The sequence below is a fragment of the Mytilus galloprovincialis genome, chromosome 14 (assembly GCF_965363235.1).
Source record: "Mytilus galloprovincialis chromosome 14, xbMytGall1.hap1.1, whole genome shotgun sequence".
NCBI classification, from domain to species: domain Eukaryota; kingdom Metazoa; phylum Mollusca; class Bivalvia; order Mytilida; family Mytilidae; genus Mytilus; species Mytilus galloprovincialis.
The window spans coordinates 54892570-54904718 of NC_134851.1; the positions used below are offsets into that span (position 1 = coordinate 54892570).

Consider the following 12149-nt stretch of genomic DNA (forward strand, 5'->3'; position numbering starts at 1 on the left):
TTTTCTTTGACGCCTTACTTCGAAGTAAGAAAAAAATATAATAGCCTTTCAAGACGTCATAATTATTTGGACTAGGTTTGATTTAAAACTTTTAGTTTGTGTACAATGGCACTAGTTGAGTCCGGATTTTAAGACGTCATAATTATTTGGACTAGGTTTGATTTAAAACTTTTAGTTTGTGTACAATGTCACTAGTTGAGTCCGGATTTTACAAACAAACAGTTGAGTAAACATATACGCTATAAGTTGGTCTCAAGTGAATGGTTGTCTCATTGGTTATCATAACACTATATACTTATTAACTGCTTTTGATGAGGTTGATAATATACATTTACTTCCCATGCCTGAGGGAGATATGAATATTTGTTCACCAAGGAATATTCATATTTCACGAAGGCTCTGCCCGAGGGAAATATGATTTTTCGAGGGTGAACAAATCTTCATATCTCCCGAGGCCAAGGGAAATGAATGGTTGTTGGCTGCCTAAGTTCAAATTTAGGACAATACTTTTTCATTTACTTTTGCAGGATTCCTTTATAACAAAAAAAAAATATATATATATTTAAAACAATGAATGAGTTTTGTGTCAGTCATTTAAAGCAGTTAAGGTTGTGCAAAGACAGTACAAGATTTCCTTACCTTGTTTTTAGTTAAGTCAAATATTTCACCGACTTAAAGAGAATTGTTAATCCAGTCAAATATTCACAGCTGAACTCGTTTTTTTTTTTCAAATGTGTGTACATTGTGTCCAGATGCCAGTTGACATCGATGTGTAAGACCAAAAAACTACAATGTCAAAAAATGTGTTTCGTTTGAAATTTAGTTCCAGTGGGGATTCCTAAGGGGTGATAGAACGTTAGACTTGTGGTTTTTTTTTTTAACTTTGAGATACGTATAAGTTATCTTTTATTTAGTGTATATAATATTTGTTTATCTGTGAAAAATAAGAAAAATAACACTATTAACAGACAATCTCGCATAACTTATAAACGTCGATCAACGGCGTTACGTAATTGTTTAAAGACGGACAATTTAACATGTTTAAGTATTATTTTCTTTAATAAGAAGAACCATGATCAACCATATGCTTTAAAAAATCATAAGGACATCTGTTTCTGACCTTAATGGCAATTTAAAAACAGACAAAAGAAAAAATTCCAAATTGGCGCCAAATTATTTTTTCCGCGAAATTAACGCAATTTCAGAATGGCGGGTTTTAATATCAGTCCCATTGTTGTCTTAAGAAAGTAGCAATAACGGTCGTTTCTAAGGGCCTGCCAGGGCCGTAACTACCTATGAGGCAGGGAGTTGCCTCCCCTGAATTTTCTACACCAAATTTTATATATACACAAAGAACTTGAATTTATATTATAAACAACACCAGTTTACAGTTTTAACAGTTTTATCATGATACATGATATATGTCAGATTTCCGGGTTTTGAGCGATAGTGAAACGTTTCAGTATTTGGATTTTTTTCGTGTGGCCGTCCGTCTGATTTTCAGTAATCGTACGAGAACATAAATATGAAACTTTGCTTTCGACAATTTTGAATAAAACTTAACTGTTCACATTTATTTAGGGGCTCAATTAAGCAGAGGAAGTTCCCTTTGTATTGTGAATCTTAAATGGTATCGGAAATTCCTTACCGGCTGAATCCAAGCTGTTGGATCATTTTTTTAACGTTTCCCGATTGTACGAGAACATTATGGTCAATGTCTAAGTTGTTAAACACTCCCATTTGTTGTAGCAGGGACTTTCTTTATTAAGTATATACTAGTATATTAATTCCCTGCTTGTAGTTATATTCATGTCTGTTTGGTTTTCAACAATATTGAAATTCAAGGTCCTCGATAAAAAAAATATATCTTGCGTTCTATGATCTTGCTTTATATGGTTTTTTTTAACTTACCAGTTTGATTTCTAACAAATATATCTTTAAATACAGATAATAATTGTTTGCATAAAAAATGATTCCAGGATCCTTTCTTAAAGAAAGGAAATTGAAGGAAAACGGGTCATTTTAAGCCACTGATTTTATTGAAATTTTTTTTTAAAAATCAGCAGTCACAATGTATCTAACGGTCTCACTAATTAGCGACAACAAGAATTTTAGCGACAACAAGCGTCAACAAGCGACAAGAAGCGACAACAAGAATTATTTTAGCGACAACAAGCGACAAGAAACTATTTAGTATTTAATGTTTTTAATAATTTTTAATAATTATAGGTCAAAGTACGGCCTACAAGACAGAGCAAGACGGAGTCTTGACTCACCCCGAACAACAATATCAGCTTGTTTTTGCATTAAAAATTACTTCCAGGTTCAAGCAATACTGATGTTTCTTAAAGTAAGAAAATCATTTTTAACCATTTTACTGAGAGAAAAAAAAAAATTGGCGGGGGGCTGCGCCCCCAACCCCCTCTCTTGCGGGCCTCAGTCGGCGGCCCCCGAACCCCTGCCTCCCCTGAATTCGAACCCTAGTTACGGCCCTGCCTGCTTTCCGACTGCTTAGGTTGGTCCCCTCCGTAAAACATTCAGTATGCCTTCGGAATATACAAATATTAACGGTCGGTATGAGCTAATGATGGCCTTGAACTTGAACGTTTTGGTTCCCGGTTTGACGACGTCCACATACGGTACCAGTTGAAATGGCGTTAAACGTCAGTATACCAGACTCTTGGTCTGAAGGTATTATTGTACCAATATATAAATGTAAAGGAGACCCTGCAAATCCTGATAATTATAGGGGCATTACGGTTCTTAGCTGTTTTGGTAAATTATTCACATGTGTGCTGAATAATAGGCTTAATTGTTATTTAGATAATTTTAACGTTCTCTGCGAAGAACAAGCAGGCTTTAGAAAGCATTATGGTACTACTGATTACATTTTTAATATGAACTGTCTGATTGATCTTTACTTACGATGTAACAAACCTTTATTTTGTGCTTTTGTTGACTACCGGAAAGCCTTTGACTCGGTGGATAGATGTGCATTATGGCACAAGTTAATACAACAATGTATTGATGGTAAAATGTTTAAAGTAATTCACAGTATGTATAAAAATGCCAAATCTTGTGTACGATTAGGTTGTAACACCTCAAGTTTCTTTTTTAGCAATGTTGGCGTACGTCAAGGAGAAAATTTGTCTCCTGTACTATTTTCTTTGTTTTTAAATGATCTAGTTGAATTTTTGTCACATTCTTATGAAGGTCTGTCAAATGTTTACAATGCTGCTCATATTTTTCTTGATAATGATGAAATTGCTGTATATTTTAGATTGTATCTATTACTTTATGCTGATGACACTGTAATTTTAGCAGAGTCCGAATCTGAATTGCAAGCTGCCTTGAATGCCATATATTTGTATTGCAAATGTTGGAAATTAGAAGTAAATGTTGCTAAGACTAAGATTGTAATTTTTAGAAAACGTACTTTTGAACTGAATAATTACCTTGCATTCACTTATGATGGTCAAATTATAGATATTGTTGGTGATTTTACATATCTTGGAATAATTTTTGCTTCAAATGGTTCATTTTGTAAAAATAAAGAAAGATTAGTTTGCCAAGCTAGAAAGGCTATGTTTAGTATAATGAAAAAAAGTAGAAAACTAAATTTACCTATTGATATACAGCTTGAGATGTTTGATGTAATGGTTTTACCTATATTAATGTATGGTTGTGAGATTTGGGGTTTTACTAATAACAGTATACTAGAATCATTTTGTCTGCAATTTTATAAATATATACTAAGTCTGAAGAAATGTACACCAAATTGTATCATGTATGGTGAACTAGGAAGATTTCCTATTGATATTTTTATCAAAAGTAGAATGGTTGCATTCTGGAAAAGAATTATTTGTAATAAGCAAGATAAAATTGCTGCTACTTTGTACAAGTTATTATATAACATGCATATCAAGAAATTTTTCCATTCTAAATGGATTGTTTGTATTGAAAAAACCCTTAATAATTGTGGTCTCTCAGAGTACTGGCTGTCACAGAGTGTACCAAAAAATGTAGTCATATCAAATCTAGTCAAACAATGTCTTTGTGATCAGTTCAAACAAACATGGGTTACTACTGTTTATGATTCAGCTAAATGTTTAAATTATAGAATTTTCAAAACAATTCATAATTTTGAAAGATATATTGTTGATCTACCATATGATCTTCGAAAGGCATATTGTAATTTTAGATGTATGAACCATAAATTGCCAATAGAACAAGGTCGTTTTTGGGGTGTTGAACGTGATGATCGCATTTGCGATTTATGCAATTTATGTGAAATTGGTGATGAATTTCATTATCTATTTAAATGTACTTTTTTTTCGAATGAAAGAAAAAGGCTTTTGCCCTGTAATGTGTACAAAAAGCCAAATGCTATAAAGTATTGTGAACTTTTTTGTTCTGATGACTACAATTTAATTGTCAAACTTGCCAAATTTTGTAAAATTGTCCTGTCTGTTATAAATTAGATTTGCCTTCCACTGCAAATCCCTTAAATCATGTACTTTATGTATACCATTGAATATGTAACCATGTCATTCTATTATCTCATTATTTTGTATATATGTTATTGTTTGTTATTACTGTTTATATTCACATACCCCTGATGGGGTCTTTGAGAAATAAAAGTTTCAAAGTTTCAAGTTTCAAGTTTCAGACTGAAGTAATTTCTTGATCATTTCGGGGAAACATCCCAAACTCATTAATTCTTGATTTTATAATAGGGGGAAACATAATTATATTAAAGATCATTAAAGCAAAGGCTTTTAATCGGGCATCGGCAAAATAGCAAATATGATATTTGATCAGCTCTGATTAATATAATTCAGCTATTTCTATAGAAATCTATTGCATCATCATAAATTTGATAAAAAAGATATATACACAATATGACATAGACGATCGCATAGCTAAAAAAACTTGATTGCTTTTGAAATAATAGCTAGTTATTTGAATTGCATACCATATCTTTAAATAAAATAGGTTCAACTTGGCTTCCGCTTACCAGGGACTTGCTATTCTAACGGGACTTGTCTCTATTATTTTTAATTAATTTTATTATTATCATGTATACATAAAATGTTCATCTGCTAACTTATAGTCTATTTTTCCAGCGCCGGTAAAATATCCATTCCTATAGAAATAGGCTATTTTACCAGTTTGAATTAAGATATTTCACACAGTGCCGGCAATATAGTAACTGCCTTTTATTTTACAACAAAGAAAATTAATATAGATTACATGTCGACTGCTTTCCTCATTCAATAATTCACGTGAAATGTACGAGCTTATCATAGATAGCCGATATAGCGACGATACAATTTATAGGTCAACAAATGAGGGGGGTTAACTTAAAAGGGTCCTGATCCCGAAACCCAGACTTAAAAACACGAAATCCCGAGGTCCCGAATTTAAATAAATTAAAATCCCGACATCCCGAAATTCGTAGAAAGAAATCCCCGGGGATCCCGAAATCCTGAGCTAAAAAAATACGATCGATAAGGCCTCCTATCCCTTCCTCATAAATCTCATAAATGATGAATAAAAACTTTATTGGTGGTACACCATCAGGCTGTTGTTTGATATGTATACATGAGTGGGGGGCTAAATCGCTGTTATTTTAAAAATCTCTCCCTTTAAGCAACGACACATTCCAAGCCCCCCCCCCCCTCCATTTCCATTTTGTTTAATCCCACATCCCTACTTTTATCTATCCCTGTCCGGTAAACATAAAAACAGCTTTGCTATAATTATGCCCTGACCATGGCCTTTTAGGGATTATTTTTTTTATTCATATTTTTACAGAAGTGAAATGTCAAAATAGATCCATGTCTGTTCCTAGTAATAAGATAAGTAAAAAATCTATGTCCTCCTTTTAACTGGTGTATTGAAGGTTTTTTTTCAGTTATGAAGCCTATTCTTGTTTTGAAGCATCCCACCTGGACAATTATAAAGTACATGCAATTCTTTCAACTTCCAAACTTTTTTTAAAGTGCTTTATTTTTTTTGTATGCTATAAATATAAATCAACAAACACTTACAGTAATGACACGAGCGCATGATACGCCCGTCACATTTTCACAGAATAAATTACTTCTCAATGTCATATTTGAAATTTATGAAAATCAAACAGGAGATTACATTAATAGATATAAACAATTCACCAAAATTTCATAATATTTGCTGACGCATTGTTCAGTTATTGTCCGAAAACTGGAAAATCCCACCTTTTTTATATTTAATAAAACCCCATAACTCAGAAATGTAAAATCTAAAATTTATAAAATTATAAACATCAACATATATAAACGTTTCACTAAAGTTTCTAGTCCGAGATTGCTCTGACATCCAACAGCTGTTTTGCCAGACAAGCTTGGGTTGTGGGAACACGTCTTGCAGAGTAATCTCGGACTACAAAGATTCACGAGAACGGCTGAAAGCATTTTTTAGTTTTTCTCAGAATCTAGAGAAATTCCTTTTTCTGACAAATATATGACTTTGTAACACTAACTCAGAAACGTGAAATCTAAAATTTATAAAAATCAAAAGGGAGCTCTTGTCAATAGATATAAACAATTCACCAAAATTTTGCATGTTGGTGAAAGCATTCTTTTTAATGAAAAAAAAAAAACTCAACTCGGAAACGTAAAATCTTTATCAAATAAAACAAAATGGAGCTCACGTCAATAGAAATAAACAAAGTTTTATGCAAATTGGTAAATGGGTTTTAAAGTTATTGTCCAACATGTTGACGGACGGACAGACAGGCAACTGTATACCACAATATGTTCCGTAAACGGGCATATATAAATTATCTTGATTCTTAATGTCTTTTCTGTTGCCATCTTAACTAGTTGAAAAGATATAAACTTAAGGTGAAGCTATATCTTAATACAGGAAATAAAATACTATATTATAGTACCCGCCCTAGAACAATTACCCTCAAACTCAATCCCAGCCTTCTCTCTGTACATGTAGTACAAGTTTAGATAGATATTCTTAAACACAAGTAAATGTCTGGAAACTACACCCAGATGCTCCGCAGGGCGCAGCTTTATACGACCGCAGAGGTTGATAGGCATGTGGAAATTGCAAGGAACCAATATACCAAATAGTTAACATATTACTCATAATCATGGAAATTCACACAACAAAAATTGAAATGAGGCAGACGTCATATCTTGATCTTGAACCCTGAAGACTGAACAATATGTGATAAAACGTTCAAGCTTGATACAGCTTCAAATGTATTTCGATTGTGATTAAAATTTGACACAGTAAAGGTTTCCGAAACCGAATGAATGTGGTCTATGTATGTAAAAAAAATAAAATTAGACATATACCTACATTTGCATTAGGGTCCAGTATCCAAAATCTAAATGTTTGGGTAGATTTAGCATTTTAAACCACCAACAAAACATATATATCTTTAACTAATTTTTGACCTTAATATGAGCCAATTTGAAAACCATGACAGACCAAAAATCAAAATTCCAAGTACACTGTTAGATCCAGCATATCAAAGAAACTAACAAAATACAATTTATGTTGAAACCAAAACCAAACTATATTTTGGACCTAAAAATACTTTTATCATTTCGGGGCCTTTTATAACTGACAATGCAGTATGGGCATTATTCATTGTTGAAGGCTGTACAGTAACCAATAGTTGTTGATTTCTGTGATTTCCCTTCTGGAGAGTTGTCTCATCGGCATTTATACCACATCATCTTTTTTACATTCAATGTGGACGAAATTCCAAAAGGACTCAAAAAGTTTCATTTTGGAACTTTTGAACCTTAATATGGACCAATTTTAAAAATTAAGACACAAAATGAAAATTCTGAACACACAGTTATATCCAGCATATCAACCAAACTAACAAATTCAATATTTGTTGTAATCAAACAAAATTAAAATTAGCTCAATATGGACCAAATTCAAAAAGGACTAAACAAGAATGTGTCCCCAGTACATGGATGCCCCACTCGCACTATCATTTTCCATGTTCAGTGTACCATGAAATTGGGATCAGAACTCTAATTTGACATTAAAATTAGAAAGATCATATCATATGGAACATATAAACTAAGTTTCAGGTTGATTGGACTTCCAACTTCATCAAAAACTACCTTGACCAAAAACTTTAACCTGAAACTGGACAGACGAACAAACAAACGAACGCACAGACCAGAAAACATAATGCCCCTCTACTATCGGAGGTGGGGCATACAAATTAGAAATAGTGTGTACACTGTTAGTTTTGGCTAATCAAAGAGACTAAATAATATTTTTTTTAATGAATTCAAACAGGTTTTTTTTATTTTGGACCCTTAACATTTTCATTATCACTGAACTAGTATATATTTGTTTAGGGGCCAGTTGAAGGACGCCTCCGGGTGAGGGAATTTCTCGCTACATTAGACATGTTGGTGACCTTCTGCTGTTGTTTTTTTCTATGGTCAGGTTGTTGTCTCTTTGGCACATTCCCCATTTCCATTCTCAATTTTATTTAGACCTCAATGTTGACCAATATAAAAACGAACCCAAAAATCCAAAATAGCATAGAAAAGGACCCCACAATTTTAAGACTTTGAATTAAACCCCATTGAAACAATACCCTTTGTATAAATTGCTTAATTCTTCAAATACATTCTATGTTTGCCCAAACAAACAAGAGACTACTATATTGGACTAATGTCAACAACAGGGCACTATTAATCAATATTTTCTGTCACATAAACATTATAGAAGATGTACAATCAATTTATGAAATAATAAGTTGTAGAAAAGTAGAGACAATAACCTCTTTTTGGGCAGCAATAAACTGAGTAAATAAATATAGATTTTAATTCTTAAATTCATTATTAGAAATACATTTATGGAACACAACCAGATCTTTTATACGAAAAAAAAACCATAATTTTATCCCAGTGTTTCAGTTCATATTTTGACAAAATCCATCCATATATCTGCAAATAACAACCAGATGCTCCGCAGGGCGCAGCTATATACGACGGCAGAGGTTGAACCCTGAACAGTTGGGGCAAGTATGGACACAACATTTAAGCTGGATTCAGCTCTAAATTGGGATTGTGATTAAATAGTTGACACAGCATGCCATAGGTTTCTGACACAGAATGAATGTGGTCTAATGAACTTAAAATATTTTTTTTGCCTTTGAGCAATTCACTATGCTGTTGAATATTAATCCTCTCAAAAAAATATTTGAAGAAATTTTCTTTTTATTTATGAAATCTGAAATGAGAAAAATTTAACCCCCCCCCCCCCCCCCCCCCCATTTTTTTTTCACATCCCCTTTTCCCTTTTTCCAAAACTGATCTCAATTCAAATTCCTAATGGAGTTTGCAACAATAACTACTCATTTAAATACATCATAAAATATTAAAATGTAAAATAAAGTGCTTGTTATCACTAAATGGTAAAGATTGTTTTAATTTATCAGTTGGTAGTAAAAGTGAATATACATTGTATATTGTATAAAACAATGATTTAAGTTGATTCAACTACTATTCTGGACAAAGAAAGATAACTCCAATTGAAAATTTCTTGCTATTGCACAATATTGTGCAATTAGATATTTCTTGCTATTGCGCAATACTGTGCAATTGAAAATATTTGCTATTGCACAATACTGCATATATCAAAAAAGCCCAAGAATTCAATTTTTGTTAAAATCAAACTTAGTTTAATTTTGGACCCTTTGGACTTTAATGTAGACCAATTTGAAAACGGGACCAAAAATTAAGAATCTACATACACAGTTAGATTTGGCATATCAAAGAACCCCAATTATTCAATTTTTGATGAAATCAAACAAAGTTTAATTTTGGACCCCGATTTGGACCAACTTGAAAACTGGGCCAATAATAAAAAATCTAAGTACATTTTTAGATTCAGCATAACAAAGAACCCCAAGGATTCAATTTTTGTTAAAATCAAACTAAGTTTAATTTTGGACCCTTTGGACCTTAATGTATACCAATTTGAAAACGGGACAAAAAATTAAAAATCTACATACACAGTTAGATTCGGCATATCAAAGAACCCCAATTATTCAATTTTTGATGAAATCAAATTAAGTTCAATTTAGGACCCTTTGGGTCCCTAATTCCTAAACTGTTGGGACCAAACCTCCCAAAATCAAACCCAACCTTCCTTTTATGGTCATAAACCTTGTGTTTAAATTTCATAGATTTCTATTTACTAATACTAAAGTTATGGTGCGAAAACCAGAATAATGCTTATTTGGGCCCCTTTTTGGCCCCTAATTCCTAAACTGTTCGGACCAAAACTCCCAAAATCAATCCCAACCTTCCTTTTGTGTTCATATACCTTGTGTTTAAATTTCATTGATTTCTATTTACTTATACTAAAGTTATTGTACGATAACCAAGAGTAATGCTTATTTGGGCCCTTTTTTTGCCCCTAATTCCTAAACTGTTGGAACCAAAACTCCCAAAATCGATCACAACCTTCTTTTTGTGGTCATAAACCTTGTGTCAAAATTTCATAGATTTCAATTTACTGAAACTAAAGTTATAGTGCGAAAACCAAGAAAATGCTTATTTGAGCCCTTTTTGACCCCTAATTCCTAAAATGTTGGGAACAAAACTCCCAAAATCAATCCCAACCTTCCTTTTGTGGTCATAAACCTTGTGTTAAAATTTCTATTCACTTTAACTAAAGTTAGAGTGCGAAAACTAAAAGTATTCGGACGACGACGCCAACGTGATAGCAATATACGACGAAAAATTAAAATTTTTGCGGTCGTATAAAAATTTTGCACAAATTCTTACACCTCAAATTGTATTGTCTGACTTCACGTTACTCTTTAGTTCATTACTTCACATCTTGGTAGTTTTAAACCATCAGTTCACTTGTTTATCATTGTTCCTGAAAGAAAAAAGTAAATATTATTGTACATATATACATGTTATTGTACAATGTATGTAAAACAAAACATTATGCATACATCATGTCCATTAATGTGGCATGGAAAAAAATCCCCTTCTTGTTTTTATACATTTTGTATATATATATATCTCTTCTTGTTATATGTCATGGTATTTTCTGATATTTTTAATGCAGCAATTAAAAAAATGCTGACTTGTGATTTATCATTTGGCAGAGGTAAAATTTCATATTTCTGACTTGTGATTAAGCTAATAAACACTGATGATGAGTTAAGATACTTGCAAGTGAATAATTCAACCTCATTGAATCCCTATGCATGTGATCTTCAATTAAACCCTTAGCTAGAAATGGATTATGTATGGTTGATGTGTGTTAGGCTATTAATCAGTTATTAGAAAAGAATGTCAACATTGAAAGTGAAATAAAGGTAAATCATTAGATTGACTGATTCGATCCACAAAAAAAATCTTTCTTATACAGGTAAAATCGAAAACTAGCTTTTTTTAACCTTACAAGTTTATACATGTATATAAATACTTGTACATACTTGTATATATCAGTTAGACTGAAATGGGTGATCTTAAATCACTGATTCAAGTAACATTTTGTCCAGAAATGTTGGAAGTAAGAGTTGTCTTTCTTTAATAATCACCAATTTTAAAAGTACTAGTAATATAAATAAAACACTAGACTAAGTGATTTAATTTTATTGTACTTTAGATATACTGTACAATTTTTATGAATCAGGGACTAATTATGTTCATATATGAAATCCCATTTAGTTTATTCAAAATCACCTCAGTAAATAGTTTCTGGTGTTTTCTTTCATTATCAGGTATGGAATGTCAGACCTTTTTACTAGGGTCATCCCTCTGACATACATGCAAGAAAGCTAGTCCTACTGTACCTAGGCCCTCTCGTGTCAAATACTGGTAGACCATTTCTGAAAGACAATTCAACTATAAACATTGATTTCAAAAATTCGGATAACACAAATTCAAAGTGAGGTCAATAAATAGTCTTTTACATGTTTTAATCAAAACAAGTTTTAGATCTATAGAATATAAACAAATTTCAAGACCTGCTTTCTTTCAAATTCCCTCATGAGATTTGTTGACCTGAATTTTCATACTATATTATATAAACAATGATATTTAAAACAGATATTCAAATGATTTAAAAGGATGTTTAAGCTTAAA

At 32.2% G+C, this 12149-nt stretch overlaps 1 protein-coding gene across 2 annotated transcripts in view; it reads right to left on the minus strand.

Annotated features, from left to right (window-relative positions):
- Positions 1-12149, minus strand: part of LOC143058073 (galactose-3-O-sulfotransferase 2-like) — a 57743-nt gene that overhangs the window by 7136 nt on the left and 38458 nt on the right. Inside the window, exon 1 of one of the 2 annotated variants that reach the window (XM_076231535.1) lies at positions 640-696. The exons of the other annotated variant lie outside the window; for it this stretch is intronic. The gene's annotated coding sequence lies outside the window, so the exon portion shown is untranslated. Of the gene's footprint in view, positions 1-639; positions 697-12149 lie in introns of those variants that run through there. 2 annotated transcript variants of the gene reach the window in all.